This window comes from Pleurodeles waltl, chromosome 12, assembly GCF_031143425.1.
Source record: "Pleurodeles waltl isolate 20211129_DDA chromosome 12, aPleWal1.hap1.20221129, whole genome shotgun sequence".
Lineage (NCBI taxonomy): Eukaryota > Metazoa > Chordata > Amphibia > Caudata > Salamandridae > Pleurodeles > Pleurodeles waltl.
The window spans coordinates 679108825-679132720 of NC_090451.1; the positions used below are offsets into that span (position 1 = coordinate 679108825).

At 36.1% G+C, this 23896-nt stretch overlaps 10 non-coding genes across 10 annotated transcripts; all 10 read left to right on the forward strand.

Annotated features, from left to right (window-relative positions):
• Positions 1–865: 865 nt before the first annotated feature.
• On the forward strand, positions 866–939 carry TRNAT-AGU (transfer RNA threonine (anticodon AGU)). The gene has a single exon. It is a non-coding gene; the product is annotated as a tRNA-Thr (tRNA).
• Positions 940–2867: 1928 nt separating this feature from the next.
• TRNAT-AGU (transfer RNA threonine (anticodon AGU)) lies at positions 2868–2941 on the forward strand. The gene has a single exon. It is a non-coding gene; the product is annotated as a tRNA-Thr (tRNA).
• A 1948-nt stretch (positions 2942–4889) lies between these two features.
• Positions 4890–4963, forward strand: TRNAT-AGU (transfer RNA threonine (anticodon AGU)). The gene has a single exon. It is a non-coding gene; the product is annotated as a tRNA-Thr (tRNA).
• A 1949-nt stretch (positions 4964–6912) lies between these two features.
• On the forward strand, positions 6913–6986 carry TRNAT-AGU (transfer RNA threonine (anticodon AGU)). The gene has a single exon. It is a non-coding gene; the product is annotated as a tRNA-Thr (tRNA).
• A 1948-nt stretch (positions 6987–8934) lies between these two features.
• TRNAT-AGU (transfer RNA threonine (anticodon AGU)) lies at positions 8935–9008 on the forward strand. The gene has a single exon. It is a non-coding gene; the product is annotated as a tRNA-Thr (tRNA).
• Positions 9009–10453: 1445 nt separating this feature from the next.
• TRNAP-CGG (transfer RNA proline (anticodon CGG)) lies at positions 10454–10526 on the forward strand. Its single transcript has one exon. It is a non-coding gene; the product is annotated as a tRNA-Pro (tRNA).
• A 430-nt stretch (positions 10527–10956) lies between these two features.
• TRNAT-AGU (transfer RNA threonine (anticodon AGU)) lies at positions 10957–11030 on the forward strand. Its single transcript has one exon. It is a non-coding gene; the product is annotated as a tRNA-Thr (tRNA).
• A 1445-nt stretch (positions 11031–12475) lies between these two features.
• On the forward strand, positions 12476–12548 carry TRNAT-CGU (transfer RNA threonine (anticodon CGU)). The gene has a single exon. It is a non-coding gene; the product is annotated as a tRNA-Thr (tRNA).
• A 1950-nt stretch (positions 12549–14498) lies between these two features.
• TRNAT-UGU (transfer RNA threonine (anticodon UGU)) lies at positions 14499–14571 on the forward strand. Its single transcript has one exon. It is a non-coding gene; the product is annotated as a tRNA-Thr (tRNA).
• A 430-nt stretch (positions 14572–15001) lies between these two features.
• On the forward strand, positions 15002–15075 carry TRNAS-ACU (transfer RNA serine (anticodon ACU)). The gene has a single exon. It is a non-coding gene; the product is annotated as a tRNA-Ser (tRNA).
• Positions 15076–23896: the final 8821 nt, after the last annotated feature.

Genomic DNA, 23896 nt, shown 5'->3' on the forward strand with positions numbered 1-23896 from the left:
ATTAGCTTACTATTGAACAATTCATCTTACTACTAAATAAAATTCAGAGTATGTTCAAGATGACAGAAGCTAGACTGTGAATGTAAAATGAAGGGTATATCAAAGAGGAAGATAAATAGGAAATAAAACCATGGAGTTGAAGAGGAAAAGTGATGCAATCCTCTACAATAATAATTTGTGAAACACTCAAGAATGTAATCTACTTTTATGAGTACTTTTTAACAAAGACTTAGGTATTCTTCTTAAGTGATGGGGAATTCTTTTATGTCTAACGTAATAACACAGAAAAAGAAGACTCCACAGAAGGCATTGAGAACCAATAATGCAACTAAGTGAATTATTCAATCACCTTAGGACCAAGAGGTGCTGTTGCTTAGTGGTTAAAGCGCCTGTCTCGTAAACAGGAAATTCTGAGTTCAAATCTCAGCACTACCTCAAATTTGCTCCAAACGTATACAATTTAATTTCTTCAAGAAAATGTTAAATACAGTTTAAAAACAAGGGTAGACTCCTATTCACTTTAGAATGCTTCATCTCATAATGAAATAAGCACTTGGTATTTTGCAGAATTTCAAAGCAATACCATGCATGAATAAGGGAAATGAGAATTACAACGACCAGGAAAGAGAAGAAAATTCAATTTAGAGTTGAATTTAACTAATGCATTTCAGTCACAAGACATAATTCAATATTCTCGAAGAACGGTAAGCCACCTCTTATGGAAGTATTTTCAAATAAATTTGGTGTTCTCACCTACAGTGTTTCAGAACCGAGTTGAGTGAACTTAGAAAAGAAAATTAAAAAAACAAAACTGATTTCTATTTCACTCCATTCAGCTAAGTATTTCAATACACTTTGTCACACAGGTGCTGTGGCTTAGCTGGTTAAAGCGCCTGTCTAGTAAACAGAAGATCCTGAGTTCAAATCTCAGCAGCACCTTCATATTTTAATTTTTAAATTACAGATCAGTTTCCTGGGATGCTTTTCTAACACCATTTAAAAATGAAAAATCTGAGTCATCTTAATATTAAATAAAATTCAGAGAATTTTCATGGTAACAGAAGCAATACTTTGAATGTACAATGAAGAGTAAATCAAATAGGAAGGTATATATGAACTAAAACCCTAGAGTTGAAGACAATTGATGTATTCCTCTACAATTATTATGTGTAAACCACTCAAAAATGTAATCCACTTTTCCAAGTACTTTTTAACTAAAATGTAGGTATCCTTCTTAAGTGGTGGGGAATGCTTTTCTGTTCAACATTTCACCACAGATAAACAAGACTGCACTGAAGACAGTGAGGACAATTCATCTCCACAAAGTCAGCTATTCATACTTTGTAAGATAAGTAGGTGCTGTTGTTTAGTGGTCAAAGCTTCTCTCTCATAAATAGGAAGTCCTGTTTTCAAATTTCAGCAACACTTTAGAATTAGTTCAAACTTTTAAAACTCAATTTCTTCAAGTAAACATTAAAGATAGTTTAAAAACAAGAGTAGTGTTATGTTGACTTTAGAATGCTTGATCACCAAATGAAATAAACACTTTGTGTTTGCAGAATTTCAAAGCAATACCATAAATGAATAGGGGAAAAGAGAATGTTAAAGAAAAGGAAAGAGACGACAAACAAATTGAAAGTTCAATTTAACTAATGCATTTTACTCACAACACATAATTAAATATTCTATAGGTAGGGTAAGTCACTCATTAAGGAAGTATTCTAAAATAAATTAGGTCTTCTCACCTATAGTGTTTGACAACAGAGTTGTATCAACTTAGAAAAGAAAATTGAAAAACGAGATTTCTATTGCACTCCATTCTGTTATCAGATCCAGTAAAGTTTGTCATGCAGGTTCTGTGGCCTAGGTGGTTAAAGTGTCTTTATGGAAAACAGAAGATCCTAACTTCAACTCTTAGCAGCACCTTTCTCTTTTCATAGTTAAATAACAGATTATTTTCATTAGATGAACCTTTGATATAATTTCAAAATGAAAAATTAGAATTAGCGTACTATTGAACAATTCATCTTAATACAAAATAAAATTCAGAGTATTTTCAAGATGACAGAAGCTAGACTGTGAATGTAAAATGAAGGGTATATCAAAGAGGAAGATAAATAGGAAATAAAACCATGGAGTTGAAGAGGAAAAGTGATGCAATCCTCTACAATAATAATTTGTGAAACACCAAAAATGTAATCTACTTTTATGAGTACTTTTTAACAAAGACTTAGGTATTCTTCTTAAGTGATGGGGAATTCTTTTATGTCTAACGTAATAACACAGATAAAGAAGACTGCACAGAAGGCATTGAGAACCAAAAATGGCAACTAACGGAATTATTCCATTGCCCTAGGGCAACGAGGTGCTGTGGCTTAGTGGTTAAAGCGCCTGTCTCATAAATAGGAAATCCTGAGTTCAAATCTCAGCAGTACCTCCAATTTGCTCCGAACTTATAGAATTTAATTTCTTCAAGAAAATGTTATATACAGTTTAAAAACAAGAGTAGACTCCTATTCAGTTTAGAATGCTTCATCTCATAATGAAATAAGCACTTGGTATTTTGCAGAATTTCAAAGCAATACCATGCATGAATAAGGGAAATGAGAATTACAACGACCAGGAAAGAGATGAAAATTCAATTTAGAGTTGAATTTAACTAATGCATTTCACTCACAAGACATAATTCAATATTCTAGAAGAACAGTAAGCCACCTCTTATGGAAGTATTTTTAAATACATTTGGTGTTCTCACCTACAGTGTTTCAGAACCGAGTTGTGTGAACTTAGAAAAGAAAATTAAAAAAACAAAACTGATTTCTATTTCACTCCATTCAGCTAACTATTTCAATAAACTTTGTCACACATGTGCTGTGGCTTAGCTGGTTAAAGCGCCTGTCTAGTAAACAGAAGAGCCTGAGTTCAAATCTCAGCAGCACCTTCATATTTTAATTGTTAAATTACAGATCAGTTTCCTGACATGTTCTCTAACACAATTTAAAAATTAAAAATCTGAGTCATCTTACTAATAGACAGTTCATCTTAATAATAAACAAAATTCTGAGAATTTTCATGGTAACAGAAGCAATACTTTGAATGTAAAAGGAAGAGTAAATCAAATAGGAAGGTATATATGGACTAAAACCCTAGAGTTTAAGGCAATAGATGTATTCCTCTACAATTATTATGTGTAAACCACATAAAAATGTAATCCACTTTTCTTAGTACTTTTTAACTAAAATGTAGGTATTCTTCTTAAGTGGTGGGGAATGCTTTTCTGTTCAACATTTCACCACAGATAAACAAGACTGCACTGAAGGAAGTGAGGACAAGTCATCTCCACAAAGTCAGCTATTCATAGTTTGTAAGAAAACTAGGTGCTGTTGTTTAGTGGTCAAAGCTTCTCTCTCATAAATAGGAAGTCCTGTTTTCAAATTTCCGCAACACTTTAGAATTAGTTCAAACTTTTAAAACTCAATTTCTTCAAGTAAACATTAAATACAGTTTAAAAACAAGAGTAGTGTTCTGTTGACTTAAGAATGCTTGATCTCCAAATGAAATAAACACTTTGTGTTTTGCAGAATTTCAAAGCAATACCATAAATGAATAGGGGAAAAGAGAATGTTAAAGAAAAGGAAAGAGACAACAAATAAATTGAAAGTTCAATTTAACTAATGCATTTTACTCACAACACATAATTTTATATTCTATAGGTAGGGTAAGTCACTCATTAAGGAAGTATTCTAAAATAAATTTGGTCTTCTCACCTATAGTGTTTGACAACAGAGTTGTATCAACTTAGAAAAGAAAATTGAAAAACAAGATTTCTTTTGCACTCCATTCTGTTATCAGATCCAGTAAAGTTTGTGATGCAGGTTCTGTGGCCTAGGTGGTTAAAGTGTCTTTATGGAAAACAGGAGATCCTAACTTCAACTTTTAGCAGCACCTTTCTCTTTTCATAGTTAAATAACAGATTATTTTCATTAGATCAACCTTTGATATAATTTAAAAATGAAAAATTTGAATCAGCTTACTATTGAACAATTCATCTTGATACTAAATAAAATTCAGAGTATTTTCAAGATGACAGAAGCTAGACTGTGAATGTAAAATGAAGGGTATATCAAAGAGGAAGATAAATAGGTATTCAAACCATGGAGTTGAAGAGGAAAAGTGATGCAATCCTCTACAATAATAATTTGTGAAACACTCAAAAATGTAATCTACTTTTATGAGTACCTTTTAACAAAGACTTAGGTATTCTTCTTAAGTGATGGGGAATTCTTTTATGTCTAAAATAATAACACAGAAAAAGAAGACTCCACAGAAGGCATTGAGATCCAATAATGCAACTAAGTGAATTATTCAATCGCCTTAGGACAAAGAGGTGCTGTGGCTTAGTGGTTAAAGCACCGGTCTCGGAAACAGGAAATACTGGGTTCAAATCTCAGCAGTACCTCAAATTTGCTCCAAACTTATAGAATTTAATTTCTTCAAGAAAATGTTAAATACATTTTAAAAACAAGAGTAGACTTCTATTCACTTTAGAATGCTTCATCTCATAATGAAATAAGCACTTGGTATTTTGCAGAATTTCAAAGCAATACCATGCATGAATAAGGGAAATGAGAATTACAACGACCAGGAAAGAGATGAAAATTCAATTTAGAGTTGAATTTAACTAATGCATTTCACTCACAAGACATAATTCAATATTCTAGAAGAACGGTAAGCCACCTCTTATGGAAGTATTTTTAAATAAATTTGGTGTTCTCACCTACAGTGTTTCAGAAAAGAGTTGTGTGAACTTAGAAAAGAAAATTAAAAAAACAAAACTGATTTCTATTTCACTCCATTCAGCTAACTATTTCAACAAACTTTGTCACACAGGTGCTGTGGCTTAGCTGGTTAAAGCGCCTGTCTAGTAAACAGGAGATCCTGAGTTCAAATCTCAACAGCACCTTCATATTTTAATTGTTAAATTACAGGGCAGTTTCCTGACATGTTCTCTAACACAATTTAAAAATGAAAAATCTGAGTCATCTTACTAATAGACAGTTCATCTTAATATTAAACAAAATTCAGAGAATTTTCATGGTAACAGAAGCAATACTTTGAACGTAAAAGGAAGAGTAAATCAAATAGGAAGGTATATATGAACTAAAACTCTAGAGTTGAAGGCAATTGATGTATTCCTCTACAATTATTATGTGTAAACCACACAAAAATGTAATCCAGTTTTCTAACTACTTTTTAACTAAAATGTAGGTATTCTTCTTAAGTGGTGGGGAATGCTTTTCTGTTCAACATTTCACCACAGGTAAACAAGACTGCACTGAAGGCAGTGAGGACAAGTCATCTCCACAAAGTCAGCTATTCATAGTTTGTAAGATAAGTAGGTGCTGTTGTTTAGTGGTCAAAGCTTCTCTCTCATAAATAGGAAGTCCTGTTTTCAAATTTCAGCAACACTTTAGAATTAGTTCAAACTTTTAAAACTCAATTTCTTCAAGTAAACATTAAATACAGTTTAAAAACAAGAGTAGTGTTCTGTTGACTTAAGAATGCTTGATCTCCAAATGAAATAAACACTTTGTGTTTTGCAGAATTTCAAAGCAATACCATAAATGAATAGGGGAAAAGAGAATGTTAAAGAAAAGGAAAGAGACGACAAACAAATTGAAAGTTCAATTTAACTAATGCATTTTACTCACAACACATAATTCAATATTCTATAGGTAGGGTAAGTCACTCATTAAGGAAGTATTCTAAAATAAATAAGGTCTTCTCACCTATAGTGTTTGACAACAGAGTTGTATCAACTTAGAAAAGAAAATTGAAAAACAAGATTTCTATTGCACTCCATTCTGTTATCAGATCCAGTAAAGTTTGTCATGCAGGTTCTGTGGCCTAGGTGGTTAAAGTGTCTTTATGGAAAACAGGAAATCCTAACTTCAACTCTTAGCAGCACCTTTCTCTTTTCATAGTTAAATAACAGATTATTTTCATTAGATGAACCTTTGATATAATTTCAAAATGAAAAATTAGAATTAGCTTACTATTGAACAATTCATCTTAATACTAAATAAAATTCAGAGTATTTTCAAGATGACAGAAGCTAGACTGTGAATGTAAAATGAAGGGTATATCAAAGAGGAAGATAAATAGGAAATAAAACCATGGAGTTGAAGAGGAAAAGTGATGCAATCCTCTACAATAATAATTTGTGAAACACTCAAAAATGTAATCTACTTTTATGAGTACTTTTTAACAAAGACTTAGGTATTCTTCTTAAGTGATGGGGAATTCTTTTATGTCTAACGTAATAACACAGATAAAGAAGACTGCACAGAAGGCATTGAGAACCAAAAATGGCAACTAACGGAATTATTCCATTGCCCTAGGGCAACGAGGTGCTGTGGCTTAGTGGTTAAAGCGCCTGTCTCATAAATAGGAAATCCTGAGTTCAAATCTCAGCAGTACCTCCAATTTGCTCCGAACTTATAGAATTTAATTTCTTCAAGAAAATGTTATATACAGTTTAAAAACAAGAGTAGACTCCTATTCAGTTTAGAATGCTTCATCTCATAATGAAATAAGCACTTGGTATTTTGCAGAATTTCAAAGCAATACCATGCATGAATAAGGGAAATGAGAATTACAACGACCAGGAAAGAGATGAAAATTCAATTTAGAGTTGAATTTAACTAATGCATTTCACTCACAAGACATAATTCAATATTCTAGAAGAACAGTAAGCCACCTCTTATGGAAGTATTTTTAAATACATTTGGTGTTCTCACCTACAGTGTTTCAGAACCGAGTTGTGTGAACTTAGAAAAGAAAATTAAAAAAACAAAACTGATTTCTATTTCACTCCATTCAGCTAACTATTTCAATAAACTTTGTCACACATGTGCTGTGGCTTAGCTGGTTAAAGCGCCTGTCTAGTAAACAGAAGAGCCTGAGTTCAAATCTCAGCAGCACCTTCATATTTTAATTGTTAAATTACAGATCAGTTTCCTGACATGTTCTCTAACACAATTTAAAAATTAAAAATCTGAGTCATCTTACTAATAGACAGTTCATCTTAATAATAAACAAAATTCTGAGAATTTTCATGGTAACAGAAGCAATACTTTGAATGTAAAAGGAAGAGTAAATCAAATAGGAAGGTATATATGGACTAAAACCCTAGAGTTTAAGGCAATAGATGTATTCCTCTACAATTATTATGTGTAAACCACATAAAAATGTAATCCACTTTTCTTAGTACTTTTTAACTAAAATGTAGGTATTCTTCTTAAGTGGTGGGGAATGCTTTTCTGTTCAACATTTCACCACAGATAAACAAGACTGCACTGAAGGAAGTGAGGACAAGTCATCTCCACAAAGTCAGCTATTCATAGTTTGTAAGAAAAGTAGGTGCTGTTGTTTAGTGGTCAAAGCTTCTCTCTCATAAATAGGAAGTCCTGTTTTCAAATTTCCGCAACACTTTAGAATTAGTTCAAACTTTTAAAACTCAATTTCTTCAAGTAAACATTAAATACAGTTTAAAAACAAGAGTAGTGTTCTGTTGACTTAAGAATGCTTGATCTCCAAATGAAATAAACACTTTGTGTTTTGCAGAATTTCAAAGCAATACCATAAATGAATAGGGGAAAAGAGAATGTTAAAGAAAAGGAAAGAGACAACAAATAAATTGAAAGTTCAATTTAACTAATGCATTTTACTCACAACACATAATTTTATATTCTATAGGTAGGGTAAGTCACTCATTAAGGAAGTATTCTAAAATAAATTTGGTCTTCTCACCTATAGTGTTTGACAACAGAGTTGTATCAACTTAGAAAAGAAAATTGAAAAACAAGATTTCTTTTGCACTCCATTCTGTTATCAGATCCAGTAAAGTTTGTGATGCAGGTTCTGTGGCCTAGGTGGTTAAAGTGTCTTTATGGAAAACAGGAGATCCTAACTTCAACTTTTAGCAGCACCTTTCTCTTTTCATAGTTAAATAACAGATTATTTTCATTAGATCAACCTTTGATATAATTTAAAAATGAAAAATTTGAATCAGCTTACTATTGAACAATTCATCTTGATACTAAATAAAATTCAGAGTATTTTCAAGATGACAGAAGCTAGACTGTGAATGTAAAATGAAGGGTATATCAAAGAGGAAGATAAATAGGTATTCAAACCATGGAGTTGAAGAGGAAAAGTGATGCAATCCTCTACAATAATAATTTGTGAAACACTCAAAAATGTAATCTACTTTTATGAGTACCTTTTAACAAAGACTTAGGTATTCTTCTTAAGTGATGGGGAATTCTTTTATGTCTAAAATAATAACACAGAAAAAGAAGACTCCACAGAAGGCATTGAGATCCAATAATGCAACTAAGTGAATTATTCAATCGCCTTAGGACAAAGAGGTGCTGTGGCTTAGTGGTTAAAGCACCGGTCTCGGAAACAGGAAATACTGGGTTCAAATCTCAGCAGTACCTCAAATTTGCTCCAAACTTATAGAATTTAATTTCTTCAAGAAAATGTTAAATACATTTTAAAAACAAGAGTAGACTTCTATTCACTTTAGAATGCTTCATCTCATAATGAAATAAGCACTTGGTATTTTGCAGAATTTCAAAGCAATACCATGCATGAATAAGGGAAATGAGAATTACAACGACCAGGAAAGAGATGAAAATTCAATTTAGAGTTGAATTTAACTAATGCATTTCACTCACAAGACATAATTCAATATTCTAGAAGAACGGTAAGCCACCTCTTATGGAAGTATTTTTAAATAAATTTGGTGTTCTCACCTACAGTGTTTCAGAAAAGAGTTGTGTGAACTTAGAAAAGAAAATTAAAAAAACAAAACTGATTTCTATTTCACTCCATTCAGCTAACTATTTCAACAAACTTTGTCACACAGGTGCTGTGGCTTAGCTGGTTAAAGCGCCTGTCTAGTAAACAGGAGATCCTGAGTTCAAATCTCAACAGCACCTTCATATTTTAATTGTTAAATTACAGGGCAGTTTCCTGACATGTTCTCTAACACAATTTAAAAATGAAAAATCTGAGTCATCTTACTAATAGACAGTTCATCTTAATATTAAACAAAATTCAGAGAATTTTCATGGTAACAGAAGCAATACTTTGAACGTAAAAGGAAGAGTAAATCAAATAGGAAGGTATATATGAACTAAAACTCTAGAGTTGAAGGCAATTGATGTATTCCTCTACAATTATTATGTGTAAACCACACAAAAATGTAATCCAGTTTTCTAACTACTTTTTAACTAAAATGTAGGTATTCTTCTTAAGTGGTGGGGAATGCTTTTCTGTTCAACATTTCACCACAGGTAAACAAGACTGCACTGAAGGCAGTGAGGACAAGTCATCTCCACAAAGTCAGCTATTCATAGTTTGTAAGATAAGTAGGTGCTGTTGTTTAGTGGTCAAAGCTTCTCTCTCATAAATAGGAAGTCCTGTTTTCAAATTTCAGCAACACTTTAGAATTAGTTCAAACTTTTAAAACTCAATTTCTTCAAGTAAACATTAAATATAGTTTAAAAACAAGAGTAGTGTTCTGTTGACTTTAGAATGCTTGATCTCCAAATGAAATAAACACTTTGTGTTTTGCAGAATTTCAAAGCAATACCATAAATGAATAGGAGAAAAGAGAATGTTAAAGAAAAGGAAAGAGACAACAAATAAATTGAAAGTTCAAATTAACTAATGCATTTTACTCACAACACATAATTTTATATTCTATAGGTAGGGTAAGTCACTCATTAAGGAAGTATTCTAAAATAAATTTGGTCTTCTCACCTATAGTGTTTGACAACAGAGTTGTATCAACTTAGAAAAGAAAATTGAAAAACGAGATTTCTTTTGCACTCCATTCTGTTATCAGATCCAGTAAAGTTTGTGATGCAGGTTCTGTGGCCTAGGTGGTTAAAGTGTCTTTATGGAAAACAGGAGATCCTAACTTCAACTTTTAGCGGCACCTTTCTCTTTTCATAGTTAAATAACAGATTATTTTCATTAGATGAACCTTTGATATAATTTAAAAATGAAAAATTGGAATCAGCTTACTATTGAACAATTCATCTTGATACTAAATAAAATTCAGAGTATTTTCAAGATGACAGAAGCTAGACTGTGAATGTAAAATGAAGGGTATATCAAAGAGGAAGATAAATAGGTATTCAAACCAAGGAGTTGAAGAGGAAAAGTGATGCAATCCTCTACAATAATAATTTGTGAAACACTCAAAAATGTAATCTACTTTTATGAGTACCTTTTAACAAAGACTTAGGTATTCTTCTTAAGTGATGGGGAATTCTTTTATGTCTAAAATAATAACACAGAAAAAGAAGACTCCACAGAAGGCATTGAGAACCAATAATGCAACTAAGTGAATTATTCAAGCGCCTTAGGACAAAGAGGTGCTGTGGCTTAGTGGTTAAAGCACCTGTCTCGGAAACAGGAAATCGTGAGTTCAAATCTCAGCAGTACCTCAAATTTGCTCCAAACTTATAGAATTTAATTTCTTCAAGAAAATGTTAAATACATTTTAAAAACAAGAGTAGACTTCTATTCACTTTAGAATGCTTCATCTCATAATGAAATAAGCACTTGGTATTTTGCAGAATTTCAAAGCAATACCATGCATGAATAAGGGAAATGAGAATTACAACGACCAGGAAAGAGATGAAAATTCAATTTAGAGTTGAATTTAACTAATGCATTTCACTCACAAGACATAATTCAATATTCTAGAAGAACGGTAAGCCACCTCTTATGGAAGTATTTTTAAATAAATTTGGTGTTCTCACCTACAGTGTTTCAGAAAAGAGTTGTGTGAACTTAGAAAAGAAAATTAAAAAAACAAAACTGATTTCTATTTCACTCCATTCAGCTAACTATTTCAACAAACTTTGTCACAAAGGTGCTGTGGCTTAGCTGGTTAAAGCGCCTGTCTAGTAAACAGGAGATCCTGAGTTCAAATCTCAACAGCACCTTCATATTTTAATTGTTAAATTACAGGGCAGTTTCCTGACATGTTCTCTAACACAATTTAAAAATGAAAAATCTGAGTCATCTTACTAATAGACAGTTCATCTTAATATTAAACAAAATTCAGAGAATTTTCATGGTAACAGAAGCAATACTTTGAATGTACAATGAAGAATAAACCAAATAGGAAGGTATATATGAACTAAAACCCTAGAGTTGAAGACAATTGATGTATTCCTCTACAATTATTATGTGTAAACCACTCAAAAATGTTATCCACTTTTCCAAGCACTTTTTAACTAAAATGTAGGTATTCTTCTTAAGTGGTGGGGAATGCTTTTCTGTTCAACATTTCACCACAGATAAACAAGACTGCACTGAAGGCAGTGAGGACAATTCATCTCCACAAAGTCAGCTATTCATACTTTGTAATATAAGTAGGTGCTGTTGTTTAGTGGTCAAAGCTTCTCTCTCATAAATAGGAAGTCCTGTTTTCAAATTTCAGCAACACTTTAGAATTAGTTCAAACTTTTAAAACTCAATTTCTTCAAGTAAACATTAAAGATAGTTTAAAAACAAGAGTAGTGTTCTGTTGACTTTAGAATGCTTGATCACCAAATGAAATAAACACTTTGTGTTTGCAGAATTTCAAAGCAATACCATAAATGAATAGGGGAAAAGAGAATGTTAAAGAAAAGGAAAGAGACGACAAACAAATTGAAAGTTCAATTTAACTAATGCATTTTACTCACAACACATAATTCAATATTCTATAGGTAGGGTAAGTCACTCATTAAGGAAGTATTCTAAAATAAATAAGGTCTTCTCACCTATAGTGTTTGACAACAGAGTTGTATCAACTTAGAAAAGAAAATTGAAAAACAAGATTTCTATTGCACTCCATTCTGTTATCAGATCCAGTAAAGTTTGTCATGCAGGTTCTGTGGCCTAGGTGGTTAAAGTGTCTTTATGGAAAACAGGAAATCCTAACTTCAACTCTTAGCAGCACCTTTCTCTTTTCATAGTTAAATAACAGATTATTTTCATTAGATGAACCTTTGATATAATTTCAAAATGAAAAATTAGAATTAGCTTACTATTGAACAATTCATCTTAATACTAAATAAAATTCAGAGTATTTTCAAGATGACAGAAGCTAGACTGTGAATGTAAAATGAAGGGTATATCAAAGAGGAAGATAAATAGGAAATAAAACCATGGAGTTGAAGAGGAAAAGTGATGCAATCCTCTACAATAATAATTTGTGAAACACTCAAAAATGTAATCTACTTTTATGAGTACTTTTTAACAAAGACTTAGGTATTCTTCTTAAGTGATGGGGAATTCTTTTATGTCTAACGTAATAACACAGATAAAGAAGACTGCACAGAAGGCATTGAGAACCAAAAATGGCAACTAACGGAATTATTCCATTGCCCTAGGGCAACGAGGTGCTGTGGCTTAGTGGTTAAAGCGCCTGTCTCGTAAACAGGAAATCCTGAGTTCAAATCTCAGCAGTACCTCAAATTTGCTCCGAACTTATAGAATTTAATTTCTTCAAGAAAATGTTAAATACAGTTTAAAAACAAGAGTAGACTCCTATTCACTTTAGAATGCTTCATCTCATAATGAAATAAGCACTTGGTATTTTGCAGAATTTCAAAGCAATACCATGCATGAATAAGGGAAATGAGAATTACAACGACCAGGAAAGAGATGAAAATTCAATTTAGAGTTGAATTTAACTAATGCATTTCACTCACAAGACATAATTCAATATATTAGAAGAACGGTAAGCCACCTCTTATGAAAGTATTTTTAAATAAATTTGGTGTTCTCACCTACAGTGTTTCAGAACCGAGTTGTGTGAACTTAGAAAAGAAAATTTAAAAAACAAAACTGATTTCTATTTCACCCCATTCAGCTAACTATTTCAATAAACTTTGTCACACATGTTCTGTGGCTTAGCTGGTTAAAGCGCCTGTCTAGTAAACAGAAGAGCCTGAGTTCAAATCTCAGCAGCACCTTCATATTTTAATTGTTAAATTACAGATCAGTTTCCTGACATGTTCTCTAACACAATTTAAAAATGAAAAATCTGAGTCATCTTACTAATAGACAGTTCATCTTAATATTAAACAAAATTCAGAGAATTTTCATGGTAACAGAAGCAATAATTTGAATGTAAAAGGAAGAGTAAATCAAATAGGAAGGTATATATGGACTAAAACCCTAGAGTTTAAGGCAATTGATGTATTCCTCTACAATTATTATGTGTAAACCACTCAAAAATGTAATCCACTTTTCTTAGTACTTTTTAACTAAAATGTAGGTATTCTTCTTAAGTGGTGGGGAATGCTTTTCTGTTCAACATTTCAAAACAGATAAACAAGACTGCACTGAAGGCAGTGAGGACAAGTCATCTCCACAAAGTCAGCTATTCATAGTTTGTAAGATAAGTAGGTGCTGTTGTTTAGTGGTCAAAGCTTCTCTCTCATAAATAGGAAGTCCTGTTTTCAAATTTCAGCAACACTTTAGAATTAGTTCAAACTTTTAAAACTCAATTTCTTCAAGTAAACATTAAATACAGTTTAAAAACAAGAGTAGTGTTCTGTTGACTTAAGAATGCTTGATCTCCAAATGAAATAAACACTTTGTGTTTTGCAGAATTTCAAAGCAATACCATAAATGAATAGGGGAAAAGAGAATGTTAAAGAAAAGGAAAGAGACAACAAATAAATTGAAAGTTCAATTTAACTAATGCATTTTACTCACAACACATAATTTTATATTCTATAGGTAGGGTAAGTCACTCATTAAGGAAGTATTCTAAAATAAATTTGGTCTTCTCACCTATAGTGTTTGACAACAGAGTTGTATCAACTTAGAAAAGAAAATTGAAAAACGAGATTTCTATTGCACTCCATTCTGTTATCAGATCCAGTAAAGTTTGTGATGCAGGTTCTGTGGCCTAGGTGGTTAAAGTGTCTTTATGGAAAACAGGAGATCCTAACTTCAACTCTTAGCAGCACCTTTCTCTTTTCATAGTTAAATAACAGATTATTTTCATTAGATGAACCTTTGATATAATTTAAAAATGAAAAATTTGAATCAGCTTACTATTGAACAATTCATCTTGATACTAAATAAAATTCAGAGTATTTTCAAGATGACAGAAGCTAGACTGTGAACGTAAAATGAAGGGTATATCAAAGAGGAAGATAAATAGGAAATCAAACCATGGAGTTGAAGAGGAAAAGTGATGCAATCCTCTACAATAATAATTTGTGAAACACTCAAAAATGTAATCTACTTTTATGAGTACTTTTTAACAAAGACTTAGGTATTCTTCTTAAGTGATGGGGAATTCTTTTATGTCTAACGTAATAACACAGATAAAGAAGACTGCACAGAAGGCATTGAGAACCAATAATGACAACTAAGCGAATTATTCAATTGCTGTAGGGCAAAGAGGTGCTGTGGCTTAGTGGTTAAAGCGCCTGTCTTGTAAACAGGAAATCCTGAGTTCAATTGTCAGCAGTACCTCAAATTTGCTCCAAACTTATAGAATTTATTTGCTTCAAGAAAATGTTAAATACAGTTTAAAAACAAGAGTAGACTCTTATTCACTTTAGAATGCTTCATCTCATAATTAAATAAGCACTTGGTATTTTGCAGAATTTCAAAGAAATACCATGCATGAATAAGGGAAATGAGAATTACAACGACCAGGAAAGAGATGAAAATTCAATTTAGAGTTGAATTTAACTAATGAATTTCACTCACAAGACATAATTCAATATTCTAAAAGAACGGTAAGCCACCTCTTATGGAAGTATTTTTAAATAAATTTGGTGTTCTCACCTACAGTGTTTCAGAACCGAGTTGTGTGAACTTAGTAAAGAAAATTAAAAAAACAAAACTGATTTCTACTTTACTCCATTCAGCTAACTATTTCAATAAACTTTGTCACACAGGTGCTGTGGCTTAGCTGGTTAAAGCGCCTGTCTACTAAACAGGAGATCCTGAGTTCAAATCTCAGCAGCACCTTCATATTTTAATTGTTAAATTACAGATGAGTTTCCTGAGATGCTTTTCTAACACCATTTAACAATGAAAAATCTGAGTCATCTTAATATTAAATAAAATTCAGAGAATTTTCATGGTAACAGAAGCAATACTTTGAATGTACAATGAAGAGTAAATCAAATAGGAAGGTATATATGAACTAAAGCCCTGGAGTTGAAGACAATTGATGTATTCCTCTACAATTATTATGTGTAAACCACTCAAAAATCTAATCCACTTTTCTAAGTACTTTTTAACTAAAATGTAGGTATTGTTCTTAAGTGGTGGGGAATGGTTTTCTGTTCAACATTTCACCACAGATAAACAAGACTGCACTGAAGGCAGTGAGGACAAGTCATCTCCACAAAGTCAGCTATTCATATTTTGTAAGATAAGTAGGTGCTGTTGTTTAGTGGTCAAAGCTTCTCTCTCATAAATAGGAAGTCCTGTTTTCAAATTTCAGCAACACTTTAGAATTAGTTCAAACTTTTAAAACTCAATTTCTTCAAGTACACATTAAATATAGTTTCAAAACAAGAGTAGTGTTCTTTTGACTTTAGAATGCTTGATCTCCAAATGAAATAAACACTTTGTGTTTTGCAGAATTTCAAAGCAATACCATAAAAGAATAGGGGAAAAGAGAATGTTAAAGAAAAGGAAAGAGACGACAAACATATTGAAAGTTCAATTTAACTAATGCATTTTACTCACAACACATAATTTTATATTCTATAGGTAGGGTAAGTCACTCATTAAGGAAGTATTCTAAAATAAATTTGGTCTTCTCACCTATAGTGTTTGACAACAGAGTTGTATCAACTTAGAAAAGAAAATTGAAAAACGAGATTTCTATTACACTCCATTCTGTTATCAGATCCAGTAAAGTTTGTGATGCAGGTTCTGTGGCCTAGGTGGTTAAAGTGTCTTTATGGAAAACAGGAGATCCTAACTTCAACTCTTAGCAGCACCTTTCTCTTTTCATAGTTAAATAACAGATTATTTTCATTAGATGAACCTTTGATATAATTTAAAAATGAAAAATTTGAATCAGCTTACTATTGAACAATTCATCTTAATACTAAATAAAGTTCAGAGTATTTTTAAGATGACAGAAGCTAGACTGTGAATGTAAAATGAAGGGTATATCAAAGAGGAAGATAAATATGAAACAAAACCCTAGAGTTGAAGAGGAAAAGTGATGCAATCCTCTACAATAATAATTTGTGAAACACTCAAAAATGTAATCTACATTTATGAGTACTTTTTAACAAAGACTTAGGTATTCTTCTTAAGTGATAGGGAATTCTTATATGTCTAACGTAATAACACAGATAAAGATGACTCCACAGAAGGCATTGAGAACCAATAATGGCAACTAAGTGAGTGATTCAATAATTTTAGGACAAAGAGGTGCTGTGGCTTAGTGGTTAAAGCACCTGTCTCGTAAACAGGAAATCTTGAGTTCAAATCTCCCCAGTGCTTCAATTTTGCTCCAAACTTATAGAATTTAATTTCTTCAAGAGTAGACTCCTGTCCTAACCCTCAGATGCTCTCAGTATCTTCTGTCTCAGATCCTATGTCAGAGCTGTACTCTTTAACCCAAGTGAGGGCTTGAGTAGCAGCCATCTAACGAGATGCCATCTCTGCTACTGGCTAAACTATTGCCCTAAAACACTAGCCTTCGTAGACACTCACAATATTGCTGGTGTGTGTGTGTGTGTGCGTGGGTGTTGTGCGTGGGTGTTGTGCGAGATACGTGCAACAGGAGAGGTCCCCTTACCTTCACTTTTTCCCTCAAGCAGCACGTTCTGTCAAGACACTAAAAAAAACACCTTGTCACATAGTAATCGTCACATTCTTCTAGCACCTCTAACGCCAAGTCCAACAATCATTATTGGTGCTCCCACTCCCATGTCCTCCGCCTCGAATTCCCACACTACCACTCAGCAAAAGTCCCCTTCATCTCTCCATATCCGCCCCCGCAGATACATTTCATTTGTGTTATAGCACAGGTAATGGCTGACTTTACTAATGTACTCAGCTATTTACATAAAATACAGATTTGCTCTTTGCAGTAGGCATATAAACCTTCTGTGCTACTTCATGGCATCAAAACTGCCACTAGACAAAAGTCTGATTGTTTTGTAGCAGAAACATAATCCCAAGACTTACTTGACTGTTTTATTGCTGCCTAAAAGCAACAGTTGAAACGAGTCAGTTGAAGTATGTGCATTGCTTTGAAGATGCAAGCTGCAACTGCAAGACAACTGGTGGCAAATATATATATATATATATATATATATATATATAGATCACTTTTATATGTGGGTCCGGTTTTCCTGGGGGCCCGATCGCGCGGTCCCCAGGGAAACCACACATGCATTGACAAAAGGGATCTATATCTATCTCTCTATAGATCTCTCTCTATATATATATATATATATTTTTGTTAGTAGTTGTATGGTTTCCTTCGGGCCATAATGGCCCCCAGGGAAACCATACAACCACTAAAAAAAAGTATTGCCCCCACAGGCGACCCCCTGTCAATTTCTTTTTTTTTTTTTAATGTAGCCCCTGGGATGGGGGGAAGGTCGTTTGCCGAGGGGGCCAACTCCCCAAAGTGAAATCCCTGGTGTCTAGTGGGGTTTCCTTACCCTCGATCGCAGCACAGCCAGGAAACCTGTTCAGGAAGGCCTCGTTTGATAGGGGAAAAGTCTCTCCTTTCAAACGAGGCCTTCCCGAATGTCGGGAAGGCCGTTTGGGGACGTTTCCCCCCCCAAGGCCGCTTCCTGCTCTGATTGGGAAAACAAAACAGTGAAGTCAGCGCACCGGTGTCACAAAGGGGCAGGTGGAGGGGGTGGGGGGAAAACACAGAAAATCTTCTGTGTCTCCTGGGGTGTTTTAAAAAAAATAAATCCTCGGGTGCGTTTTAACCCCTTCCCTGGTCATGACCCGCACCAAGGAGGTAATGTGGGCTAAAATGATTTGTTGCAAACATATTTTTATGTAACTATAACGTCATCGTAAACTTGGGTTTTTTCCAGTGAATTTATAAGCTTTTTTTTAATATCTAACTATAACTGTCACTTTAACATTTGGTTTCTTCAGTGAATTTCTGATAAGTAAATTACAGTCAATATATAAGAGGCAGGCCTATTGGTTTTTTCAAGGGGCCATTGCAATGTCTATCAGTAAACAAATAAATAAAGTGATTGTAGTCAAAACAACATTAACCAAGTGTCAGACATTTTCTTTTACACTCCTGAAGCCACATAATGCAGCAACAGGACCAACCACAAGTGGTCGGTAAAATTCCCTAGCTGAAGAGCAAAAGCTCTAGCATTGGGAAGTCTTAAAATGATCAGCTTTTCCTTTATATAGGCCTGAGGAAACATAGGATTGTTTTTTTTAGTATTTCAAGGGGGTGTGCTGTACACCATGCAGCCACCCACAACACTTAAAATATGTTTATGATGCCCCTGGCGAAATAAGGGCATAGCCATCCATCAAACTATGTTTAAAGTAGCCCATGAAGGGCTTTATGCAGTACCCCCTTCCTTCAGCAGTGAATTATACTCATTTATTATTCTTTCTCTTTTTCATTATTGTTTTTGTGGGTGTCTCTTTCCCACCCAGGACACCCACAGAATGTTTTTTTTTGGGGGGGGGGGGGAGACCCAGGCCCCCTGTCGGCTCCACACCATCACCCATTATGGGTGTGACCAGGAAGCCAGTCACTTTTTTTTGGTTGGTACCCACCCAAAGAACCCACATCTCGAACATACATTTGAAGCAACGAAGGAAGACCAAAAGCCCCCATGTCTCTAGCCAGCTCTCCAGCCAGCGCCTATTCTGGGGGTGGTCAAGAACCAGCAATAAGTGTGCTTCTGCCTTGCAGGAGCAGAATTTAACTCTTCTCCCATTGGAGGTGGGAGACATGCTCTGAGAGATGGGATCCTAAGAGCAATACTGCAGCTTGGGAAGAGGAGCATCAAGCAGCCTTCTGAAAAAACAGAAATCGGTCTCAGGGACTGGCGGTATCAAGGTCTTTCTGAAAGCTCAGGAGGCAGGCTGCACACCCCGGATGAGGTCCCTGGGGGCTTCCGAAAGCTTGGAGACAGGGGCTACATGCCCTCCTTCCTATTCAAAGTGGCATCAGATTGGGTTTCCTGCATCCTTCAGAAAGCTTGGAGAGGGGCATAAGTTAAGCACTGCCCCCACAGTCTGGATTGTGATGACTCAGATTCTGAGCTCAACATCGTGTGGATGCCCTGAGTAAAGGAGTAAAGTTAGAAGCCACAAGACGTGAAGCAGGCAGCTATCATTCCAATGGAGGAGCCCAAAAAATATCAGGAGAAAGTGGAATTCCTTTGGGGAACCATATCAAAGACTAACATCCTATTATGAAAGAAGGCCTTTTTGCTACCACATTGAAACACCCCTAGAGGAAGCAGGTACACCATGCAAGGACTTTACATCAAAATCTGACTAGGGTACTATGCAAATGCAAACATTATGGTTGATGGTGTCAAAAAGACTTGAGAGATGTAACTGAATTTGGTTACTGACACTGCTTCGTAAAACTGTTCCGGAAGCTCCCCGATGGTAGGAACGCTCTCTGCATAGAACAAATGTGGTGTTTTGTCTTTATAAAAATCCCCATTTTGTTTGACAAAAGGCCTGGTGTTCTGGTTGGGAGCAGAAATATCAATATGCCCCTAGAGCTAGCTGAATTTTCATGTATTCCATTGTTTCCTCTACGAGGAAAATTTGTTTGCCTGGAGAGAAACCTTGTCTACTAAACCTCCATGAAAAATATGGTCAGGTCTTTCTTATGGTAAAATCCTTACTCCTGCCTTCTGCAGGCTTAGTCTTATTTATATCACAAGTTGGTGGGTGCTCACTGCATTTTGCACAGCCACCACCCAATATCGCTTTACTTCTTACCTCTCACCATAAATGACTGACATCAGAAGGTCATCATGCTAGCTTATTTTCTACCAACATAAGTACACTTTGTTCTTCAAAAACTACATTACTCCTGGTTCTGGTAGTCAGAACTGCGTTTTTTGTGCACACAAATTATACCTAGGTTCTCAAAATATTTTGGCAACCAGACCCAAGCTAAAGCATTAAATTGCTACAAATGGGTGCCTAAGCATAAGGGATGAAGTAATATGCCTACAATCATAGAGTAGGCCCCCATTACATTTTCTGTAGTACTGTCATATGAAATTAACATCACTGTGCAGTTACACCCCATAAGTATCAGACAATTATGAGCTATTTCCCCGAAATGGGGAATAACTATGCACAAGTTTTTCTTGTTGTGGGTGGATTAACAATCTCATTTGCACTTTTTATGAGCAGGTGGTAAATGTGATATGGAGCAGTAGGTGTTGGACCATGGTGGAAGGAGGGGGTGAGAGGTTAGGGAGAGAAAGACAAACAGCTGTGGCAGGGAAGAGCATAATATGCTCCTTTTAGTGATTTTTCTTTGTGTAGATTTTGGAGCACAGAAAGAGCTACTGGATGTATCAAATATTACAACTGAGCATTAGCAACAAAACAATACATTAAACAAATGTGAAGCACATTGGGCTCCACAAGAAAAACAGAATGATTAAGGGCCTGATTAGGAGTATGGCGGTCTTCAGACGACCGTACCTTTGTGCGGTCTGACTGCTGCTTCCTCGCCAGTCCGACCATACAATTAGGATCCTGGCAGTCAGACCGCCACAGGGCCGCTTTCACTGCTGTCTTCTGAGCTACTGCGCGGTAGGGACAGCGGCGGTCAAGGGTGGCGGTGACAGCATTGCCACTGCTGTGTGAATTCTGACCTGCCTTTCCGTCATCCTTTTCATGGTAGGGACACCGCCATGAAAAGGTCAGTGGAACAGCAGGTAAAGGGCCACAAGAAGGGCCACAGGGCAAATATGTCTATGTTGTGTGTGCCTAGAGCCCATGTTGTGCACCCCCATGCCAGCAGTGTCAGCGCGCACACTGTTTGCCAAGCATGACATGGTGCATGGAAACACTGCGCCCGACTTGCAGGATGCACACTAGTGCAGCCGATATTGGCTTCAGGCTATCTCTTAGAGCCAAAGCATGGGGCCGCACTGACTGCACTGCTGACAAACCGCCAGCCCCGCAGGCATGTTGTGATGCAGCCTTCCGGATGCCACCAGCTTGGCGGCGTTCTCCCAACCACCCACATACGCTTCTATTAATATGCAATTCAAAATTAAATCAAGGTCTTCTGTTTAAAAGGGCGAGCCCGCATGGTCTCGCCTCAAGAGGAAAGACAAAGTAAAGTTAGTTCTCTCATCCAGGAGAGCACACAGAAATCTCCTGCTCTGCTCTATTTTAACTCTGAACCTGAATCTGCTCAGTACAGCTCTGCACAATGTTAAAACACACAATTCTAACATTTCACACACTTACACACAGTTCACAAGAAACTAGCCAATCCGGTTGAAGCAAGATGATAAAATTACTTGCTCGTTAAGGTACTCAGGACTCCTCACAATACAGCTTAGTCAGTGGCGGCCGGCACAATTTAAAGGTAGTGGGGAAAGCGCACGGGGGGGGAGTACGCAGGGGATGCAGGAGTTTAATAAAAAAAGAAATATAAAAACACTTACCTGGCGCTGACATCCGCCTCGTGCTCCTCTGCTTCATGGTCCCAGCAGTCCATGGGACACCTTCAGAGACTCCCTGTGCTGCTCTCATGTTATTACCAAGCATGAGAGCAGCACAGGGATTGGCCTGAGTGGGCTGGTTTACTGCTCGCTCAGGCACAGGGAGACTGTGCTGTTTCTCCAACCCAGCTGTGCTGTCAAATACAGCTGGGTTGGAGGAACCTAGACGGACGGCGAAACTGAAATGAGCACTTAAGTACACTCCACTCCTCCTCCCCCATCCCATGGCCCAGCCCCACCCCTCCCTGCACATGCTGTCGCAGCCAGCAACTGTAAAATAAAACAAAAACAAAATATTGTTTTATTTTTCAGCTGCTGGCTTTGAGGCAGTGGGGCGCAGCGGCTCCTAGTATCCTTCATATTAACATTTTCTCTAGCAGGATGAGACAGAAACCAGCCTGTACTAAGCAGGTGTCATCATCAAAACATCTTTCTGCAGGTGTCTTTGTGCACATGCTACTCATTTAAACATGCCATGCTTCTAGCAAAGTAAAGAAAAAATTTCTTCACATGGGAAAGGAAGCAGAATAACACAGCATTTAACAATTAGTACTCAAGCTTCACCTAGAAGTAAAATGTTCACGTGTCAAAGAAAAATGGTAGACTACAGCAGCCATTTTTAAATACATGCCTACAAAAGCTACGGTCAGTCTAAACGTAAACGCATGTTTTCTTTACAAATAACTTTTGCGTTTTTAAGTGTTTAAGTGAGCCTCCTCATTTTATCTGCCAGATTTTCTGGTCCAGAAAAATCGGGTCAAGGGTTCTCGCACCCATATGCGCAACGACAGACCCATTTGCAACGGCACAGAGCTCAATCACACACAGCAATTCAGCTGACCTTACAGCCGGACCCACGGCCCAGCGTGACTATTGTTCAATCAACTACTACGTAAGATATCAACCACTTAAAAAAAAGTTTTGTTTCTTGCTTAAAATAATGCTTCCAATACTGTGTGCGCTGAACGTCTCTCGCTTTCTGAGTAATTACCATCCAGCTGGGAAAAATAAACCCAATTAAAACCTGCCTCCGCACCCTCTCCTGTTTCTCACCCATGGACTCTCACGTACATAAAAGGCCCGAGGACGACGCCAGAGAGGCCATAGCAAGTTGCAGCCAAGCGCCCTGACACAGCATCATTTAAAACAGAACAGCTGGGCGTTATTGTGGTTACCTTCACGTTTTTCATACTCGGTGTTGCGCATCCCCGTCAATGTGCGTATTCACAGCACTGCTTCTACATCCGTCACCTTGGTTATCCTCACACACAGACTGACGCCGCTCGCGGACCCGCCGGTGGTCGCAGGTGCAATGAATCAGTCCTCTGTTGGTGGGAAGGCGTCAAAACCAGGCTCGCGCCGCGGGGCCGCCCTGCGCCCGCTGTTCTGTTGCCTGATGCCAGTGGTTTTTGCCCAGAACATGGTGCCTTGGTGCCAGCTCACCAGAGACCACTTGAGGGGATTCTCGAAAGACGGCGACATCACGATTGGAGGGATCATGTGGGTCTACTCTTCAGCGCTGCAGCGAGAGGCCACCTTCAACCAGGAGCCAGTGCCGGCCACGTGCCAGACGTAAGCAAACACCTCTCGCGAGAAATTGTGAAGGGGTTGAGATCTGGGTACCAGGTATAGGTGCGTCACGTTTTGTGCATGCACTGAAGGAGCGCGCGGTGCTAAACTGCCTCTGTGTGTACCATGGCTAACCCACAATGTGTCCCCCCTGTGTTTTGCTGGTTTATGTCTCTAAATCGAATAGCATGGTTTTTTTTTAATTAAAGTTTAGTGTTTCTATTGAGACAGACTTGTCAAATAGCCGTCTTGAAATGGTTCTTTACGTCAAGTACTTCATAGCAGCTGTTCTCATACATTTCGGACTCGATGACCAGAAAAGCGAAGCATTTAGTTAAAGATTCGGATTATTATCAGCAGTCCTGTAAAAAACTGTTGGAGGTTAACGAGTCATGCATTGGTGTGAGAATGACTGCTTCGATGAGTACCAGCGCGCCCTTTTACAACAAATGTGTTTTTTCCTAGTGCAACTATTTATACAGATATCCTATAGCGTGTATCTGATAATACAGATAGTACTGTAGAAACGAGTG